The sequence below is a fragment of the Triticum dicoccoides genome, chromosome 5B (assembly GCF_002162155.2).
Source record: "Triticum dicoccoides isolate Atlit2015 ecotype Zavitan chromosome 5B, WEW_v2.0, whole genome shotgun sequence".
NCBI lineage: Eukaryota > Viridiplantae > Streptophyta > Magnoliopsida > Poales > Poaceae > Triticum > Triticum dicoccoides.
In genome coordinates, this window is record NC_041389.1 from 636,654,627 (window position 1) to 636,674,242 (window position 19,616).

Here is a 19,616-nt window from a genome sequence, read left to right on the forward strand (position 1 = left end):
CTCCTCTCCCCTCCCGGGCCCCCTCGCCCTGCCCGTCCAAGCTCAGGGTCGAGGGGCGCGACCCCTCGCGCGACGAAAACCCTAGCCGCCCCCGTCGCTCCTTGGTCCTTGCAGCCTCAGCCTCAGCCGCCGCCGCGCCCCTGTCCCCCTTTCCTCCCCGTTCCTCTCCTGCCGCCGTTCGCCTACTCTGCCCGGTCGTGCTCCCTTCGCCTCCTCCGCCTAGATGTGCGACTCGAGCCGGCAAGATCCAGCCATATGGCAGCCAACTCTGCCCTTCCCGAGCCTGGCGACGAAGGGGTTGGTGAGCGCGGTGGTGGCCATGGATGAACTCGAGCCCGGGCGTGTGGGCGTGTTGGTGGAGGCATCTATCTACCTCAGGGCAGCGAGCTGGAGCTGGGCCTGGACAAGGGAGTAAGCTTTTCCAAGCACTTCTTCGCCAAGTACGAGCTCGGCAAGGAGGTCGGATGTGGCCACTTCGGATACACCTGCGCCGCCAAGGCCTAGAAGGGCGAGCACAAGGCCAGGACATCGCTGTCAAGGTCATCCCCAAGGACAAGGTCCGACACTCCTCCTCTTGCCATTGCCATGCCCTCTCGTTCTCGACTTGCTTGCAGAAATGTCTTTGCCATTCAGTCTCTTGCTGTCTATGTTCAGTTGCATACTCTGCATTTTACCACTTCTTTCTCTACGCGTAATTGGGTATCAAGCATGTTCGTCTGAATGATGTTGTCATATGAGCAGCATTGATCCCTAGCATTGGTAAGCACTGTAAGGTCCCTCTTCTCATGTTTCTGGTACAAACACATCTATACAATACTAAAATGCTTTCATTAAATAATTACTTCTGCAGTTTTTTCTCAAGGACTATACTCATTCAGGGAAAAATTTAATTAGTAATTCTAAAAAAAGTTAGCTAGACTCATTTTGTGTTCTTAGACCCAGGTTGATTGTAGACAAGAAGAGAAATTTAAATAATGGCCCCTTGCACGCTAATTCCTAGACCCAGGTTGACTGAATCTCTTCATTATATCATCAGTCGCTCCTTCCTACTTATCTTTTAGTGAAGAGTTAAATCTATCTTGTTCTTGCACTATTTTTTTATTTTAGCACTAGAGGTACTGTGTGGAGCTCTATTCCTCCAACACATTGTTTATTCATCGTATGAAGTTCCATCATAGTGTTAATATCATCTTAAGGTTTAACGGCTGACTGATTGACATGTCTTTTTGTTGTTGTCTGCAGTTGTGCGTGCTTCACCTTGGCTCGCCTTTGCTCAATTTTGGTGCACTACTAGATTATGAATCTCTAAACCAGTTGGGGCTTGTGATTGGTGTTTATGTTAGTTGGGTGCAGATAATGAGAAACATAGTAAGGTACGAATGCTACTAATTTGTTCCTCACATGCATAGACATAAAGAAAGGTGAGGATCCACATGTGCGTATGTTCTATCATTTTTCCCTAACAAAATTTTCAGCAAATAGCTAGGGTCAAAAATGCAAAGCAGTTGAACTAGAAAATTGTGTACCACATGAGCAGTATATAACGATGGATTGTTATCGTGGGTGAAAGCAGTTTATCACGATGGCATTGTTACGATTTTCCCGCCAATTAAATTTGGCCAAGATGCTTCCTTTCCATAATAAATTTTCTTCCGACCAACTGACTTTATTTTGTGTATCTCCTTTTAGTTTGTTGAATCAGGCTTGCCAACTAAGCAAAACCAAGATACGAAACCATGCCAAACAAAAGAGAAACCACTGAAACTTTATATATTTTTGAGCTGTACAGTAGGGTAACTTCCCACAGCTATTTTCATTAAAAGCAAGCCAAAACTATTTTTTGCGAAGTGTACAGCAGGAATGTAGGTGAAATTGTATTTGATGCATATTCCCTTTGTTCTGACTTCTGTTTCATACATACTCTATTTTAGAAAATATATAGGATATAGCCAATAGGACAAGTTTATGGTTACATTTATCTTTACGATGCTTATACGAAGAATGTAGAGAAAAATATATTTCACATGTCATTTCAGTTTCTGAATTTTCCCTCGACTTTTAATTTTTTTCATATATTTTCTTTTTATATTGTTTATATTGCACAATGATAAGGTTTCCTTATTTCATATTTTAAGATACCATCTGCTAGGTCATCTCATAGGCTCATAGCTCTTTTTGTTTGTGTTTGAATATATTTTATGATTGAAAATTTGATGTGGGACTGGGAAAATCTCAGTTCTAAGTACATGATTCTTCTATTTTTTTCATGGTGTTGAATGTCCTCATATATACCCGTTTGTTATGTTTATATCCTATAAATAATGAAATGGTTTATATAGAAAGTTTTTATGTTTTAGTTATAGTATGTTGTCGATGATGTGTTTGGTCTGGAACATGGAGATTAACATTAAAGTTTCCGTATCTTCTATCTTTATGCTTTGTTATTTACTTTATGCAACCCAGATTTTCCTATTTTGCACTGCCACTGGCTTGCTTTCGGTGTCGTATGACCCAACTCTTTTTGCTGAACTTGACGCAGATCAATTGTCCTGTCTTGCTTTTGAAACATATTCAGGCCCTCTCTCTCTCTCTGACTGTTACTGCATCCATCATCTAGGAACCGCTACTCTTGTGTAATATTTTTTGTTCGATTTGTTATCTACCGGTGCTCATCTAGGTCTTCTGTTGCCGTTCGATTTGTTGCTGTTCTAGGGTTAGGATTTGCTATTGGATTGGTGACTGCCGTGAGTTGATAACATATCAGGTTACTAGCTAGCCATTTACAGTATTTGCTTAATCTGCTGATGTGTGTTGTTTGTACTTCCTTCCCGGTCTCCTAACTAATCTGCATAAGTATTTATTAGTATTTTGTGCTAAAATGTAATTAGTGCCCAACAAACTCTGTTTTTTGTTTCCGTCGTTTCCCTTTGGACCTTCAACATTCCTGGGACTTAGTTGTGCCGGGATGTAGTCGAGGTACCAAATGATTGTATTTGTGGCATGGTTTCTATTTACATCCTTCCACTATTCCTATCTTTGTTTTGTTATTTTTATTATTTCAGACAACGGTATACACCACCTTGACGAAAATATATTTACCTAAAGGTTTTATTTGTTTGGATACAACCTCTGAATTCAAAAGCAAAAAATGGATGTCGTGATAGGCTAGCCCGGACCTTCACGGACTTGGATATGGGGCTAGAGATCGTAGACCTGGTAATATTATTATTTTTTGCAAATTGTGCTTGCAGTAGACTTTAGAGCTGAGCTATATGGTCTCGCATCCACGCTGATCTACGAAAATATTAGGTATCAATCAAACTTGACTATTTATGTTCTGAATGATGCAAATGTTGACCACCACATTTGGTAGGTTCATGCAAGCACTGAAATAATTGTGATGATCTCGAAGAATTTCTGAGCAATGTCATTGGTATTCATTTATTAGTTTGTTCAGGTCTGTGTTTGTGGCAACTAATTTTATATGTCTCCCTCAACATTATAAGATTGCTTTGTGGCACAAAAGTGCATGCACTGTCTTACAAATAATGGTTGGTTGTTCTAAACATATGGATTCTAAAATCCATTTGTCTTTGACTTCTTAATTTAACCTATGTGCATGTTCTTATGACAATGATGCGATGTGTGAAATTTGTTTGACTTTTTGTATGATTAGATTTTGAGGGAAACACCGCCCTGCCAAAAAGCCAACCGGCCGAGCTAGCCACACTGTGAAAGGGCCGAGCAACAACAACCTGATATACATCAGTCGACAATGAAGGTATGCGTATATACAGTGTGTAGCAGCGCTGTCATCTCAGACTTCCTGTTTAAGCTTGATGCATTCTCTTATAACTGCCTTATGATATGTGATATTTGTTTGATATCGAAGAAAGGCATGTGCTCGTATTATTTCTCTTATAACTGCAGATTTTATGCTGTTCCATTTTGTATTTAGTCAAGTGATGTATGTTGTTGGTTTCTCTTATAACTAATTTGTTGTTGGTTTCTTTGTGGTGTATTGATTATGGCTTGTTGTGCCACATGACCAACATGGATTATTTCGATGTCTAAACCATGTATGGGGCTGATCCTGACGGCGGCGGCCACATCTTTCGCGCCTGGTCCAGCTGCGCCATATCAAGGTCTCCTCCCCTGCCCCTGTTCTTCTCCTTCTCTCTCTCCCTCTCAATCCCCGATGTGTTTTGATTTGGTAGGGTTGGTTTCCTCCCTGATTGTGTGCATCATCATGGTGTTTGCTTGTTGTTCTAAAATTTCAACTGCATGGCTACTATTGGGTTGGCTTCTTATAAGTTATGAGAGAGAGTGAGAGTGTGGGCTTGGTCAGGGAGATCTCTTTTATTTATTTGCTGGTACCTGATAGTTTTTCATGTTCCCTTGTGAGATCTTAGTGAAAATAATGATTTTATTTGTTGTGCGTGCGGGCGGGTGCAGAGAAGAAGAACCTCAACTCGGAGCTCTTGTTTCTTCTCAGTATATATGTACATATTATAAATATAATAAATATACGTGTCTTTTTTTCCTCTTTCTCTCCTCTGGTTTTACCGCCGAACTGGGTGGCCTTGATGAATGATGTTGGCTTATTTTAGAGAAAATCTTTCTAAATAAATACTTGATAAGTGATGTTGGTTTATTTTAGAGAGAATCTTTCTAAGTAAATATACACTGAAGAGAGGTTTCAATTTCCTAATAGTACATGTTCAAATTGTTGTTGTATGTGACCTTAGATAGAAGGATGTGCACTTGTGATTATCCCTTTCCCTTTTTGTATCAGAGCTTTGTGCCAAAAAACTGCTTTGGTGCCGAGACAATTACCTTGCAACATTAATCTTGGCTGAAATTGTGCATCTTTACTAGATCAATCATGTTTGTCAGTGTTAAATAACTAGGCACATAATAAGATGAGATCATAGTGTAATCAAGTTTTGTGCCTAAAGAAAATCTTGGAGGATATCTATGTATAGTAGGCTTATTATGTTTTCTGGGTGCCTTGTAGAATACTAAGATAAAATAAATTTAATTTCATTTTTTATATTCTTTTATGTTAAAGAGGCTACATTGTATCCAGATCACTTAATATTATCCAAAGTGATTCTCTTTCATACAGACCAAATTAGTTCCTCGCTGTCCATGAGACGCACTATTTGAATAGTTTGCCTAACATGACATGTCCTTTAGCAGACCCATGCGTTGCAACATGCAAGCAAATCAAATGAAGGAGTGTGGACAAAGTTATATATCAAGCAAATCGGATGAAGGCGTGTGGACAAAGTTATATATATAATAGTCAACCATGTAGTTTACTATTATGCACTATGAAAAACAGTGTAAATAAGTTATCTGAGACTAATACTGCTATGGCCTGCTTTTGGTTTCTATCATACCAAACCTTGCTTAGGTATTTCATGTCACATTTTATAACAAATGCGCTGATGGCATGTAGATAGGGCCATTTTTTAGATATTTTACAGGGTGATTACTGTTGTGAGTATCTACCAACACCTACTCTTTGAGTAATATCAGATATATTTCTATCCTGAGATATAGAGTAATATCATATGTTAATCGGAAAAGAGTTATATCAGGGGTTTGATCATTGAACTTTTTTTTATTCCATCCTGATTAAGTTGTCCTGTACATGTGTTAAACTTGCCTTTCTACTAATGCATAATGCAGTTTGACCTTCCACTGCTTGGCCATATCGGTTGCACTGGCACCCTCGCGCCGAGGCGCGTTGCGATCTAGTAATCATATTGAGTCGATCAAAGAATGAGTAGTTAAACCGCCATGTTAATATTTTTATATATGGGATTCATCTCATGCATACATATTTGCACTGCATTCAGTTCTTTCGGTGTGTCCAACATTTTTGTTGAAAAATGTGTTTAACATTTCTATCAAAAAATGTGTCCAACATTTCTGTCACTTTTAGGAACAAAGAGGCGCCAAACAAAGCCTAAAAGCGACAATGAGAATATAATTGAGGAGAGCAATGTTACCACCAACATTAGTCACGATGCCATTGTTTGCAAGAGACCAAAGAGAGAAGTTGGTTGTTCGAATTTCAATGAGAAGGCATTTGACTTATCTGAAGAAGATTCACTTGTCACAACCAAGGAAATCATAATTGAGGAGGAAAGAGAGGCAGTTAGATTGACAAGTAAAGGACCTGAAGATAAGAAATGCTGTAGAAAACTCATCAATTTCATCCTACATGGTAAAGATGATAATCTGCAACCGTTAGAAATGTCTCAGAGTGATGGTGTCTCCATGACAGCTCTTGTCATGCCATTTGATGGTCATATCAAAAAGGACAGGAAAAAGGGAATACGATGTATTAGATTTGAGTGAATCAAGGGACGGAAATTTCCGGCTATAAGGAAGGCGTTGTGGTAATTTCGCTCTCAATAGAACTAGCTGACTATATATGTGTGAAGTCCACAAGAAGCTACAGGTCTTATTTTGACCTTTTCAGCCAGAAAGCTCATGTTTGTGTTGAAGTTTACATGAAGACATGAAGCTAGCTAGATTGGTCAGCGGCAACCCTTTGCTAAGCCTAGAAGACCTGCTTATTGGTGTTGTCTGTTCCATTAATTCGAGTTGTGGCTTCAATTGAATAGTGAGAAAGGACTATGTGGTATCCATCGGTGAGTTCGTACATAACTAGCTCACTGCAGTGGATCATGCAGCAAACAACAATGATGAGATGTTGTCGACACTACTTGCTCTTGTGGCACTAACAAATGAGTGTAAATCTAGCATGGGATTCAGCAAGCCGGCATCTTTGGCCTCACATGGAACTCTGACGATCAAGGATGGGTGGTGCAAGGAGGTGCAGGTGAATGACCAAGAACGAGGATGAAGAAGAGAAACTAGCAAGGTTGTTGCAAGGAGAGGAAGAGTGAAAAATAAAGAAGCTGAGAGCCAAGAGTGGAAGTTCATAGAAAATTAAAAATGCCTACATCAAGATCAGTCAAGCTGAGATTGCCAATGACTACCCATTGCCATCATACTATACACCATGCAATATAAAAATGGATGAGTACATGATTGACAGTGAAGATGGCATGCTGCCAGTAAGAGTACTCAACAATTGGGCACTATATAATTCAGATTCCAGATTCATGTCTTTGGGGCTCATCCCTGTTAAACCAGGTGTTGTAAATGATACTGTCATCTTTGGGTCTAGTTGTATGAGAGACGATGATGGTACTTTCTGTTCAATAGCTGAGCCAGCGGAGTTATCTTCTTCCTCGAGTAAATCTGACCAGGAAGATCAAGGGATTCCAATTTATCTAAGTCCAATCAAGTAATGTCTTATAGAATTTCGTGGCTCGATGATCTACATATCTATTCGAACCAACATATATAGCTTGGCAAGTACTCCTGCAGCTCTAATTCATTATGTATACTATATGAATACATTCTACAATTGCTTTCCTTGCATTTCAGATCTTATCATATTTTGAAATTTGCATTCTATTTATGCATGAAACCTTGTGATTCCTTGATATTAAACCTCCCTCTAACTTGCATATGAATTTCAATGATGTTAGGTACAAGTTACTCCAGCCAACAAAGTAGTATGCGTCATGGTGTGACATTGTCCTTTAACCAGCAAGATTGGCTGTCAGTATATATCATCGCCATCTTAAAAGAACAAACTCATGCTTCAAAACTTTCTTTCACCGATGTTACCAAGAGAGTAGCAGAATTTTATAGAGAGCACCATGCATTCATTTCAATGGATGCAACACTTGTTGGAAGATATGTTGTGGTGCATGGACAGATAGTCCTTCAACAGTTCACAAATTATCGAGATGAGTCCATTCGATGGTGCACCTTCGTCATAGGCCTTGTCAACAAGTTTGAAGAAAGAGGGCACACAAAGCTAGCAATGAAGAATGAATCTCAAGTGGTGAGAGGAGAGAACCTGAACCCAAGTGCAAAAATGGCCCCAATATCAAATGAAATCTTATGCGTGCGACAACCACAAAGTTGGTCAGCAGTATATTTGGTGATTGCTATGCAACCCATTTCCCAGAGGATTCAAAGGTGGGGGATGAGAATGATGAGTAAAAGGTATTTGAGGAGGAACAGGAGGAAAATGAAGAAGATGATGTTGAGGGGAAGGCTCAAGTTGGTGAGGAACATGTTTCGAGGACCTCGGCATCAACACGGTCTAGAAATACATCATCATATGCTTGTGAAGAAATAGAATGTGAAGGTCAAACAGTTGGGAAAACACCATCTGGAGAAGCTCCGTACAGAAGTGTGAGAGTTGGAGATCTTAGTGTTGCTGTTGGTGGGGCACTCACATTCGAAAATGGGCGCCGGAACTGGAGCTTGCAGTTCTTGTGAGGAGCGAGAAGTGGTTCGTGACGAGTTCAAAATACTCTGAGAGATCAGCTTTGTCCTCAAGAATGTCACATACAATGTTCACGACTTCCTATATATCAAGCCTGAGTTTATCTATCCCGTCGAGGGTCGTGGGACCTACAGGTCTGGAAGAAATGTGGGCCTAAAGCCCTATGTGGTATGTCGTTTGCAGAGTGTCAATGCTGCTACTGGATCTCATAAAGCTAATCTGGAATCAACAAAAGTCAGTGTAAGAAGGCTATACAGGCCTTATGATATTTCATTGGATAAAGCTTTACTCTTCATATATCAGAGAAGTTTGGCACTCTGCCTTATGTTTACCACATTTTTTATGTGCATCATTACCATCATTTTGTGCCTCTGATTCCACCTAACTTTATGTTTTATTACACTTGGACTTTAATCTACTATTCTTTGTTGTTTGATCCAAGTGATTCATCAATGTTTGTTGTTTCTTTCTGAGCAGCCGCATGTGGACGGAATTTAAATATGGGATGATGCTTCTTCGATGGTTGCTACCCTCAGTTTCCCAGTCTCCACCATCCCTCAACCGCATCTCGGCCTGTGACTCTCCCCTACTAAATTCCTTGTATCTGCCTTTGGTCCTGTTATCAATTGATTCGGTCATTACATCTCAAGTTGGAACTCTCTCAAGATGTCCCCTCGCGGTCGTTTAGTGTAGGACAATACCATGCGCCATGCATATTTTAGGAGCTCTTTCATTCTTCCCCATGGTTTAGCACATGCCATATATAAGAGGCGACGTACTTCCTTTTAGATCGGGAAGGAGACTTATTTCGATGCACACTATTTAATTGCTCAGGACAAAGCTTCATTGTCTAAACAGGAGGGATCTTTGGCGGCAAAATAAATGTCTCCTCAATTTCATTCATAAGTTTCCCCAACCGAGTAGGGTACCACCGAAATAATTGTTTTGGTTCCATGACTTGAGAGATTTCAATGACACCCCTTCGACATCATCATTCCCTGAGAAAATTGTGTTGACTTGCATCCCACCTAATTGTGCCTTGACTAAGTGCTATGTTCAGAATGGTGTGGCCACCATGTTCTGGGTGGATAGTCGGCTGCATGGGTCCTCTCTGCCTAAGCTCCAACTCCCTTTTCTCACCAGGCGGAATGCTTCAGTAACAGCTGTCTATACCAGTACCGCCTTCCCCTTCATCCTCGCCTCTCATGTGTCACTAAATCTAAGCTTGATGGCATCTAGGTTACATCGGATGCGCTTGTGTCTTCCAATGAAGCAGACATCCGTGTTATAGTTGGTAGCCTGGAATGTCAACTGATTAATAAATTGGCATGCATTGTGTGGAGCTTTCGTCTGCCGATAAGGATCAATATTTTCTCCTACTTGGTGGAAGTCAAATGGCTAAGCGTACTACAAAACTATATTTGCAAACATTTTTAAATACGTTAGTTTGGACTTTTCGTGACAACAATACACAAATATAGTTGTTCCAATCTTTCATGTCTGGAAAATGTAGCATATTTCAGTATATGAGATAGTGTGTGATGGTATATCCTTGATAAGAAAAACTTGCATAGTATATATGGAATTATAAGGAGTAAATCTTAAATATGTTAACAATATTTATTTCCAATACTGCTACAATTACCACATTTATATAGACAAATATACCCTTGATCAATCAACGGCTAGGATCAAATTCTCGCCTTACCTTTTAGAAGGGAAGAGGGGCATCTTAAAATATCTCATTATGAATATGTTACCGTTTGCATTACGCTTTCACAAATTACGTTGAAAGTGCATTGCCTTGTGTTCGAGCCAGGGCCATGCCTAGAGTTTAGAGCCTCATTATAAGTGTTACGAACAAGCAAAGCAACAAGGTTGTGATAGTGTACTTGCTGACAGCGCTACCCTCAGTTTTTTTTACAAAAGGAGGACTGTCCCTGGCCTCTGCATCTGAACGATGCATGTGGCCATTTATTAATAAAAAATAAGCGTGCAACAAAGTCTTGAACACAAAAAGGCTCTCACGGAGCTAAAGATAAGAGAAGGGTAGCCACAACCGGCGGGAAAAAGCCAGTGCGGCTTGTTGGCTTGTCTTCTTCTTTAGCCAGCGCTTCGACTTGAGGCTCCGCTTTGTCGTGTTCCAGTGGTTCTTCATGGCGTTCTCCCACCAGCCGGGGAAGCACCTCGCGATCGTCGACCAATGGTTTCCGTGGATTTTGTGCGCGTCGATCAGCAGTATGTCGTCCGCCTCAGTCCAGATGTGGTCCTTCTGGAATGTGATTATGTGAAGCAAAGTTAATGCCTCGAGATAATTGGCACAATCAAGTGTAATTGAATTGAATATCATACTGGAAATATTACTGCTACGATTATGGCCTACCACCATTGACATCACGACTCACATCTGATTCATCAGCCAACGCACCCACATGGCCACATCCCCAGGACGACTTTAGAAACTCATGTGAAATTCATGGCAAGTACAAACTAATGAGTGGAATTAATTGCATTGGTTCATACTCGGAAATGGTAATTCTCCAAAGATTAGGTTTGCGGAGTATAGGCAGAAATAGGCAACTAAACGCCTATCCTATTACATGACCGCCATCCAAACCGGTTGAAGATAGCCCGAGCTACCATCTCCCAACGGGTAGATCCAGTAACCAAACGCTCTCTAGCCTCCGTCGGAGTGAGTAGCGACCACATATGATTAAAGTGGTGGCCCTGAAGATAACCTGCAAAAAGTGGATATTTGTCATCCTGTTAAAAACCAAATCATTCCTGCAATTCCATATAGCCCATAATAAAGCACATACTCCTACATGGATATGTTTCGCTGTCTCTGCCTCTACTCCATTTAGCCACGTTCCAAATAACATGTGAATGCTATTTAGAGGAGCAATATCAAACGCTTATGTATTGACCGCCATAAAACTTTTGCGACCGGACACTCGAGAAAGAGGTGTTTGATAGATTCGTCACGGTCGCATAAACTACATCTCCTTGAACCTTCCCAATTGCGTTTTGCCAAATTGTCCTTAGTCGGGATCACTTCCTTATGGACAAACCACATGAGAACTTTGGTTATTAAAGGCACCTTGACTTTCCAGATATGTAAAGATCTTGGGAAAGAACCAAATTAAGAATATCCAGATACATGGATTTCACTATGAAGATTCCAGTGGTCTGGTCCCTCTCATACGTCTCAATTCTACCATGCATGGTCGGTCTATAGCATTTCCACCATGGTCTGGTCCCTCTCGTACGTCTCAATTCTAGCTGAGCGTTTCTCGATCTAGGACCTAAAGCCTCCCGCGGTCCTGCCAAGCCAAATATGGGAGGTGGAGATCACCCCGATCCTCTAGAACCTTCAGAAGGTGCGAAAAGATGTTGTCTTTAACTCTCTGTAGACTTTTGTGCCATCCCAGCAATATCCTTCGTCGATCCTGCGAAGAACTTGTTGTGTGGTGTCGGCCTTTTGTCAAGGCTCTGTTCATGAAGGAGATCAACTAGCATCTAGAGAGGGAGTCCTGATGTTAGCACTAGATTTGCGCAGAGCGATCAAGTGGACAGGATGGGAGGAAGTGCAAAGCTAAAAAATGGTAGATTCATAAACTTGTATGCTCTTGTGTTTCATTTCTCTATTTGATGTTGTGTGAAAGCTAGGCATGTCGCTTATTGAAATATGCAGATTTTGCTTTAGTTCACCATTGCTCATTGAAGTGGAGGTGTTTTTATAGGGAGTTGAAAGTGGTCAATGGCTGCTCGGATCGACGACTCGAATATTTTTAGCCCAACCAATTCGGAGAGGTGGACCGCGCTACGAGCGAGGACATCGCTTACCCAGGACGGCTTGTTCCGAAGAGGAAATTCCCCCAGCAGCTTTAATTAGGATCGTCCCCCTCCCTGCTCAAGCCCTAGCTAGGGCCACCGTTTCCAGAATGGATCCACCCACGGCCGCCACCGCCATGCGGCGCTGGGAGAATCTCCAAGAAGACCTCGTCGGTTGCGTCGGCGACGGGGTCGAGGATCTCAAGTGCTACGCCAGCGCGCGGGGCGCCTGCACGGCGTGGCTCCGGGCGCTCAAGCCGTCGTCCCGGCTCCTTCTCATCGGCCAGAACAGCACCACTGCTGCCGTCTTGCTCCCCACGCGCCGCTCCTTCGGCGTCAGAGCCATCCCCGGGCCCTGCTTCGGGTCCAAGGACGGGTGGGTCGCCTACCTCTCCGATTGCTGGCCCTGGCCGTGGCCCGCTTCTGTGTGTTGAGCCTCTTCAACCCCATGACCGCCCTCGATATCTCCCTGCCGCTGCTCGGCTGCGAGAACAGGCTCGTCACCAAGGTCGTCTTCGCACCCAGCCCCGCCAAGGACGACTTCACAGCCGCCGCCATCTTTGGGGTCAATAGGCTTGGTTACGTCGTCGCACGGGACAAGGAGTGGAGACTGAGTGGACCATCCTCGATCCCCTCCGCCTTCACGCAAGATATCAGCTCACCGACGTCCTCTTCTATGGCAAAGGTACGGTATACTACCTCACCTGGTGTGGAGATGTCGACGTGCTCCGCCTGCCGGAGAGCCGCCGGAATGGACCAGCACTGGTGACCATGGTCGAGCCTTTGTTGTCTGCCAACAACCTTCCATTCGAATTCGACCCCGCCACCAGTTTTACACCATTCCACGGCAAACTGTCGAGTTTCACTAGCGCCAAGCACCTTGTCTTCTGCGAGGGCAACCTCTACCAAATCTGGAGGAACGCGAGCTGCAGGGTCAATTTGCGTCTGCCATCAGGCAGTGGTTGCCGCTGGGTAGAGCAGAATGAAATATTTGTTGAGAGGAACAACGCGGTGTCAATTTATGCTCAAGTTGTCCTCGGAATGAAGGGTAATTGGGTGTACTAGATCAGCGGGTTTAGAGGTCAAAGGCATGGTCTTCGATATGGGAACCGGGAGGTCTACACCCTGCCTTCCCATGACAGCAGGTGTTGTTTCATGGCCTCCACAAAGCTTAATTTGCTGGTACATTCTGCGCGACATAGAACGTGTACAAGACATGGAACTGTGATCGCGATTGCGACATATGGTGAGCTGTGAGCAAGAGCCTGATATGAAGGCACTCAAAGTCTTGCACAGTGTAATTGCTTGTCGTAGCCAATATATACTTCGCTTTGATTTATCTGTTCCCTAAATTTGTTTGCTTCGCTATGTTGTTGGTTTGTAGTCCGAATCAACCTTTTATGTTTGTGTTGTGTATGGAAGCTAGACTTATGACTACTTCATATGTTCCCTAGATGATTTGCTTCATTCTGGATATCCATGACTATATATGCTTGGTTGTGCTCATTTGGTTTAACTGGAAGCCAGGCTCTTGGTTTGGTTAACACCTTACACTAGCTAGTGTGTGATGGACACAATTGGGCAGGGAGTTGGACTACTACCTCTATACCAAAATATAATTAAGACCTTTCTCTAGGCTCGTAATACTATGCAAGTTCTAGGTTTTAGCTAGTTGTTGCTAGTATTCCATGGTGTACAGTTCATTTGGTTCATGGTCTCATGGATGGTTTGTGGGTATTTCTTGGAGATATGCAGATCTTGCTTTCTTCTGTAGAGTTGTGTTCCCATATGTTGCATTGGCGCCTGTCCCCATTTTTGTCCATATGCTATTTGATTATCCTATCTGATCGCTTTGTGTACTTTTTTTCTTCTTTTTTTGCGGGTTGATCGCTTTGCGTACTTGGCTTATTCCGGTGGTCCGCAGGTGTTGATACCGGCCACCCGCATGAGTTCGAGTGTCCCTCCTCCCATTTTCATTTCGTACACACCATCCGCCATAAGAAAACGTCGTGCGATATGATTTTTCTTGGCATTTCGTCACTCGTTTTGGTTTGAATCCGGCATACCGTGATTTTCTGTTTGATTTATGCATGGTTGTGTCTTGTCACACCTTTGGTTTGAATCCAGGTGAAGCTTCTGCCCTCGATGTGTATACACTAGTAGAAAAGGGGGCAATGGTCCAGGCCGGTCCGGCCCATTAGTCCCGGTTCAATCCAGAACCGGGACCAATTGGGGCATTGGACCCGGTTCTTGAGCCCCGGGGGCCGGCCGGGCCACGTGGGCCATTGGTCCCGGTTCGTCTGGACCTTTTGGTCCCGTTGGCGGGACGAACTGGGACCAATGTGCCTTGCTCCTGGCCCATCACCATTGGTCCCGGTTGGGGGAATGAACCGGGACCAAAGGCTTCCCTTTAGTCCCAGTTCATGCCACGAACCGGGACCAATTAATTGCCTATATATACCCCGCGAGCAGAGCACTCTCACTGCTCTGTTTTTCGTGGCCGGCGAGGAGAGAGCTTTGTGTTGCTCTAGCTCACCTCCTATGCACACGAGGTGTTCGATGGAATGCCCGAGCCACACTACTTAAGCTTTCTCCTCTCCAAGCTCCACCTCCAAGCTCCATTTTTCTCAATATTTGTCTAGGTTTAGCGGTCCGTCACGTCCCGTCCCCGTCTTCATCGCCGTCGATCGCCCGCGTCGCCGGCACCACCGTGGTGAGCCTCTTGTTCTTATCTTCTTTCTGAAAAGAAAAAAACTCTTACTTGTATGTTTATATAGATACTTGTATAATTTTCTTACTTTTATTATTGCATCTTATATAGTGCCATGGTTTTGGTATCCGCTCCCGTCGGCCCTCGTCCTGTCTATGATTCAGATGTGGTATATATTATCTTTTCATAACTATTGGTTCATTTATTGTTTATGACAATTATGCCGACCAATGTGACATAGATTTTATTTATCTAGGAGGTTGTTGAACCGGAAATTCCAACCGACCCTATTGTCGAGAGGTTAAATTTAGTTGAAGAAGAAAACAATTTTTTGAAGGAAAAAATTAGAAAAATTGAGGAGGAGGAGATGATATTGGAGTTGCATGTTGCGGATGTCGTCGATGATCACAAGATCAAGATGGATGCAATGCGCTTGAAGATTAGAAATATTAGAAAATATGCCATTCATACCGAGGCTTGGTATCATTATGCCGTTAGATCAGTTGTTACATTGGTTGCGATTATGATCGCATTTGTTTTCGCATTGAAATGTTTTACATAGTTTCAGTGTATGGTTTAATTAATTTAGATGCTCTGCAGAGCTTTATGTTGTTAGATGAGAACTATGTATGTACTTTGGTTTTAATGTGATGATGAACTTCTATTAATTTGGTCATTTAATTATATAATGCACGCAGATGAACCGGCAATGGATGTACGGTTCAAGACACACCTCCGAGTACATTAAGGGCGTGCATGATTTTCTCGAAGTGGCTGAGGCAAACAAGCAGAATGGTTTTATGTGTTGTCCATGCCCTGTATGTGGGAATACGAAGTCTTACTTTGACCAGAAAATCCTCCACACCCACCTGCTTTACAAGGGTCTCATGCCACACTATAATGTTTGGACGAGGCACAGAGAAATAGGGGTTATGATGGAAGATGGCGAAGAAGAAGAGTACGATGACAACTATGTGCCCCCTGAATACGGTGATGCTCCTAAAGATCAAGAGGAACCATACGATGTGCACGATGATGCTGCAACGGGCGAAGCTGCTGAAGATCAAGAGGAACCAGACGATGTGCCCGATGATGATGATCTCCGCCGGGTCATTATCGATGCAAGGACGCAATGCAAAAGTCAAAAGGAGAAGCTGAAGTTCGATCGCATGCTAGAGGACCACAAAAAAGAGTTGTACCCCAATTGCGAAGATGGCAACACAAAGCTGGGTACCTACTGGAATTGCTGCAGTGGAAGGCAGAGAATGCTGTGCCTGACAAAGGATTTGAGAAGCTACTTAAAATATTGAAGAAGAAGCTTCCAAAGGATAACGAATTGCCCGACAGTACATACGCAGCAAAGAAGGTCGTATGCCCTCTAGGATTGGAGGTGCAGAAGATACATGCATGCCCTAATGACTGCATCCTCTACCGCGGTGCGTACAAGGATCTGAACGCATGCCCGGTATGCGGTGCATTACGGTATAAGATCAGACGAGATGGCCCTGGTGATGTTGACGGCGAGCCCCCCAGGAAGAGGGTTCCTGCGAAGGTGATGTGGTATGCTCCTATAATACCACGGTTGAAACGTCTGTTCAGAAACAGAGAGCATGCCAAGTTGATGCGATGGCACAGTGAGGACCGTAAGAAAGACGGGAAGTTGAGAGCACCCGCTGACGGGTCGCAGTGCAGAAAAATTGAGAGAAAGTACTGTGATGAGTTTGCAAGTGAGACAAGGAACGTATGGTTTGCTTTAAGCGCGGATGGCATTAATCTTTCGGGGAGCAGAGCAGCAATCGCAGCACCTGGCCCGTCACTCTATGTATGTATAACCTTCCTCCTTGGATGTGCATGAAGCGGAAGTTCATTATGATGCAAGTTCTCATCCAAGGCCCTAAGCAACCCAGCAATGACATTGATGTGTACCTAAGGCCATTAGTTGAAGAACTTTTAGAGCTGTGGAATGGAAACGGTGTACGTACGTGGGATGAGCACAAACAGGAGGAATTTAACCTAAAGGCGTTGCTGTTCGTGACCATCAACGATTGGCCCGCTCTCAGTAACCTTTTAGGACAGACAAACAAGGGATACTACGCATGCACGCATTGTTTACTTGACATCGATAGTATATACCTGGCAAGCTGCAGGAAGAATGTGTACCTGGGCCATCATCGATTTCTTCCGACCAACCATCAATGTCGAAAGAAAGGCAAGCATTTCAAAGGCGAGGCAGATCACCGGAAGAAGCCCGCCATGCGTACCGGTGATCACGTACTTGCTATGGTCAATGATTTACACGTAATCTTTGGAAAGGGTCCCGGCGGACTAGCTGTTCCGAGTGACGCTGGGGGACACGCACCCATGTGGAAGAAGAAATCTATTTTTTGGGACCTACCCTACTGGAAAGACCTAGAGGTCCGCTCTTCAATCGACGTGATGCACGTGACGATGAACCTTTGCGTGAACCTGCTAGGCTTCTTGGGCATGTATGGGAAGACAAAAGATACAGCTGAGGCACGGGAGGACCTGCAACGTTTGCACGAAAAAGACGGCATGCCTCCAAAGCAGTATGAAGGTCCTGCCAGCTATGCTCTTACCAAAGAAGAGAAGGAAATCTTCTTTGAATGCCTGCTTAGTATGAAGGTCCCGACTGGCTTCTCGTCGAATATAAAAGGAATAATAAATATGGCAGAGAAAAAGTTTCAGAACCTAAAGTCTCATGACTGCCACGTGATTATGACGCAACTGCTTCCGGTTGCATTGAGGGGGCTTCTACCGGAAAACGTCCGATTAGCCATTGTGAAGCTATGTGCATTCCTCAATGCAATATCTCAAAAGATGATCGATCCAGAAATCATACCAAGGCTAAGGAGTGATGTGGTGCAATGTCTTGTCAGTTTCGAGCTGGTGTTCCCACCATCCTTCTTCAATATCATGACGCACGTCCTAGTTCATCTAGTTGACGAGATTGTCATTCTGGACCCCGTATTTCTACACAATATGTACCCCTTTGAGAGGTTCATGGAAGTCCTAAAGAAATATGTCCGTAACCGCGCTAGGCCAGAAGGAAGCATCTCCATGGGCCATCAAACAGAGGATGTCATCGGGTTTTGTGTTGACTTCATTCCTGGCCTTAAGAAGATAGGTCTCCCTGAATCGCGGTATGAGGGGAGACTGACTGGAAAAGGCACGCTTGGAAGGGACTCAATAATATGCAGGGACGGATATTCTTGGTCTCAAGCACACTACACAGTTCTATAGAACTCTACCTTGGTGACCCCGTATGTCGATAAACACAAGAACAGTCTACGCTCCAAACACCCGGAGCAGTGCGACGACTAGATTACATGTGAACACATCAGGACTTTCAGCAGTTGGTTGGAAGCACGTATCAGAGGTGACAACACTGTTTGTGATGAGCTGTACTTGTTATCCAGGGGACCATCTTTGACTGTATTGATTTGGAAAGGATACGAGATAAATGTGAATACATTTTACACGATTGACCAAAATCAAAAGAGCACCAACCAAAACAGCGGTGTCCGCTTTGATGCAACAACCGAGAGGGGAAATGACACATATTATGGTTACATAGTGGACATATGGGAACTTGACTACGGACATGATTTTAAGGTCCCTTTGTTTAAGTGCAAATGGGTCAATGTGTCAGGAGGCGGGGTACAGGTAGACCCACAGTACGGAATGACAACAGTGGATCTGAAAAATCTCGGGTACACCGACGAACCGTTCGTCCTAGCCAATGATGTGGCACAGGTTATCTATGTGAAGGACATGTCTACCAGACCGAGAAAGAGAAAAGATAAGGAAGCGAATACATCATATGATTTGCCAAAGCGCCACATAGTTCTTACAGGAAAAAGGGACATCGTGGGAGTGGAGGACAAGACAGACATGTCTGAAGATTATGAAAAGTTTCATGAAATTCCTCCCTTTAAAGTCAAGGCTGACCCCAGCATCCTGATAAACGATGAAGATTATCCATGGTTACGGCGCAATAAGCAAATGACACAAGCGAAGAAAAAGTGAAAACTTTCTCCCGCAACTATTATGATGATACCATGCCAACTTTGTAACTGACGAGTATGATACCATTGTCCGTTTTGTACATGCACATGCTATGTGTGGGTCAATTTATGATACCATGCCAACTTTCAACTTTTTCAGAGTTCATTTGAAATGCTTTAATGTCTTATGGTTCGGCCCTCGTAATAATTAAAAATAGCAACAATAAGTATTTTGTTGTAAGTAGAAACAAAATAAAATAAATAAAGCAAGAAAGAAAACAAAAAAACAAAAAAATGGAAAGTTTATAATTTTCCTAAAACTAAAAGCAAAAAGAATTAAAAATAAAGCAAAAAACAAAAGAAAATAAATAATGCACAAAACAAAACAAAAAAACTAGAAAAAAATAAAAACAGCAACAATAAGTAAAGACAACAAAAAAACAAAAAAATGCCCCCCACTGGGCCCCCACGGCCTGAATACGACTTGAATCCCTACTATGGGCCAGGATTCAGGCCCGCAGTAGGCCCAGAAGGCCCATCGGGCAAAGCAGTCGCAAGTAGGCCCATAAGCCTACAGTAGAGAGGAGTTCGAGAGGGATGCGGCAGTGGGGCTTATAAACCACTGCGCGCCCCTCTCAACTAGCGAGGTGGGACTAAA

At 43.2% G+C, this 19,616-nt stretch overlaps 1 pseudogene; it reads left to right on the forward strand.

Moving 5' to 3' along the window:
• Nucleotides 1-19,616, forward strand: part of LOC119310347 — a 64,010-nt pseudogene that overhangs the window by 10,757 nt on the left and 33,637 nt on the right.